Raw genomic sequence first — 2,634 nt, 5'->3', positions numbered from 1 at the left:
GGACGGCGGGGCGAATGTGGAGATGAAAGGAATGGTGAGCTGGCACCGGTTGGCCTTCCCGGAGCTGCCCAGGCCGCCCTCAGCGTGGAACTCCGCGCCTCTGGAAGGGACGGGCTACGGTCTGATTCAGACCTGCCGCCCTAGCGCCTCACCGTGCGCTGTGCAGCCCTGGCCTCAGTTTCCCCACTTGCGCAGAGGAGGAGCCATGCTGTCCTGTTTCTGGTTCCTCTCCGAGCACATCAGCCCTTCTCTGGTATCTTTGCGCTACACGTGCCGCGGCTCCCCGCTCCGTAGGCGCTGGGTCCCCGGCGCCCCCCGGATACCCCGCTGGTCGCCGCCAGCCGCCCGGGGCCGCAGCTGCCTCCTCCCGGGACCCTCCCAGACCCACCGCCTCCGGCTCTCGGGTGCGCCAGAACTTTCCACCCCGACTCCGAGGCCGCCATCAACCGCCAGATCAACCTGGAGCTCTATGCGTCCTACGTGTACCTGTCCATGGCCCATTACTTCTCCCGAGATGACGTGGCTTTCAACAACTTCGCCAGGTATTTCCTTCGCCAGGCCCGGGAGGAGACAGAGCACGCGGAGAAGCTGATGAGGCTGCAGAACCAGCGAGGAGGCCGGATCTGCCTGCGGGACATCAAGAAGCCGGACCAGGACGACTGGGAAAGCGGGCTGCATGCTATGGAGTGTGCTCTGCTCTTGGAAAAGAATGGGAACCAGTCCTTGCTGGAATTGCACACGCTGGCCTCGGACAAAGGTGACCCCCACTTGTGCGACTTCCTGGAAACCTACTACCCGAGTGAGCAGGTGAAGTCTATCAAAGAATTAGGTGACCACGTGCACAACTTAGTTAAGATGGGGGCCCCGGACTCTGGCCTGGCGGAGCACCTTTTTAACAAACATACCCTTGGAAATGAAAACAAGCAGAACTAAGCAGCAGGCCGCCTTCCCCACAGTACTCTGGGTCCCAAGGCCAGGAATCAGCTGTCTCCTGCTTTCTTGCACCAAAAATTCACCTCCATCTTTGTATTTTTATATTCTTCTCCTGTTATATTGTTCTTCCAGTGAAATGATTTGTAGAAAGATATGTTTAGCCCCATATTTAGCAAGGTCTTTCTGCCAGTATAAAGATACTTATTTTCCCAGCTTTAAAGATAGCCCAGGTTAGTATGACTAGGACATAAAAGAAAACGAACAACAATAAGAAATCAAAAGTAGGTGCAAATTAACTTTCTCCAGTTACCAAACATTATTTCAGACCATGAACCACTGCTAAAATCCCATGATTCTTAGTTCAACAAGTGCCTGCTATTTTCAGCACCATATGCAAAAAGCTAAAGGAGAGAATGAATACAAAATATGCAAATAACTATGTGAAGAATATAAACATATATATTAACACTGTGAAGATCATACATGCAAAATTCTATGACAACTTTTACCTCTTCTAAGAAACAGTACTCTTTGGGGATTATCTGTTTTTTTAAAAGGGTTTGTAGTCAAATTCAGAGTAAGCTACATGAGTTTTCAGTGCTGCCCTTGAAAAGTCACAGCATGTATTAACATTTTAAGGGTTCTGGGAAATCTTGCAATTAAAAAAAAATTGAAAAAGCTTGAATAATTTTTGTTTAGCTCAGTGTTTCCCAAACATATGGAATGCCAGTGCTGTTTTATTTTGCTTTTAATGATGTTAAAATAACAAAGCAGGTCTGTCTGATTCCAACTATATCTACTTTACCACTAAGCCATATAGCCTCATTTTTAACATACTGAGAAGCGTGAAAACTCTGCACAAAACACCTTTCTCTGGTCTTTTAAATGGAGAAAAACTACATTGGGATGTAAAATGTCCGGAAGGTAACCAGAATAGAGGATACATCTAGCCAGGTAGATGTTTCTTTAGGGAGGATAGGAGTGAGATGAGTGGGTGGGCATTGGACTAGACTAGAGCACTGAGTGGTAGCTAGAAAGGTGGGCTGGAGCAGAGCATAGAGGTAAGAAGGATGAGTCTGAACTTAATTCAGTGTGCAAGGCTAAGGTCTTCAAGAGCTCCAGCAGAAGAATGCTGTGCTCAAAGTTGAGCAATTAGGAACTTAATCTGGTTGTGGAGAATAGGAATCTCAGAACAACCTAGATGTCTGTGTTAGTTTGGGTCCTCTAAGACAACGATACCCACGTTTGTACAAGAATTCAGGGAAAGCTGAAAGTACTCTGAAAGAAAGTAGGAAAGGAGCTAGGAGAATTAGGGAATGCCTTTAGACTTCATGCAAGTCTGATCCCCAAGGAAGAAAGAAAAGAAAGTGGTATATAGTTTTTTGGAAAGGTCTGCAAGGCTGTCAGGGAGACCTCAAGCCAATGTCACCAGCTAGAGGAATCCCGTCTCCCAGAAATGTACCTTTCCTGTATTTAGTTATTGACTAGGAAGTATGAACTTGCGACAAACTAGGTAATGAATCCATTTCAGAGCATTGCCACTGGGGTCCTTGGCAAATTATGCTCCCTGCAATCCAAGACCTGAGAGGTGCATGCATATTACCATGCAAACTCAACAAAACGGTTCAGGTTAAAACACCATACATGGAACAACACTCTGCAGCTATTGTTAAATACAATTTTGTCAAACACTTATGATGT

At 46.8% G+C, this 2,634-nt stretch overlaps 1 pseudogene; it reads left to right on the top strand.

Moving 5' to 3' along the window:
* Positions 1-205: 205 nt before the first annotated feature.
* LOC103277287 lies at positions 206-933 on the top strand (annotated as a pseudogene).
* The last annotated feature ends 1,701 nt before the right edge of the window (positions 934-2,634 follow it).

The sequence above is a fragment of the Carlito syrichta genome, unplaced genomic scaffold, assembly GCF_000164805.1.
Source record: "Carlito syrichta isolate Samal-C Ts95f unplaced genomic scaffold, Tarsius_syrichta-2.0.1 Scaffold316875, whole genome shotgun sequence".
NCBI lineage: Eukaryota > Metazoa > Chordata > Mammalia > Primates > Tarsiidae > Carlito > Carlito syrichta.
The sequence above is the reverse complement of the archived record's forward strand: the minus strand, read 5'-3'. Positions and strand labels throughout refer to the sequence as shown.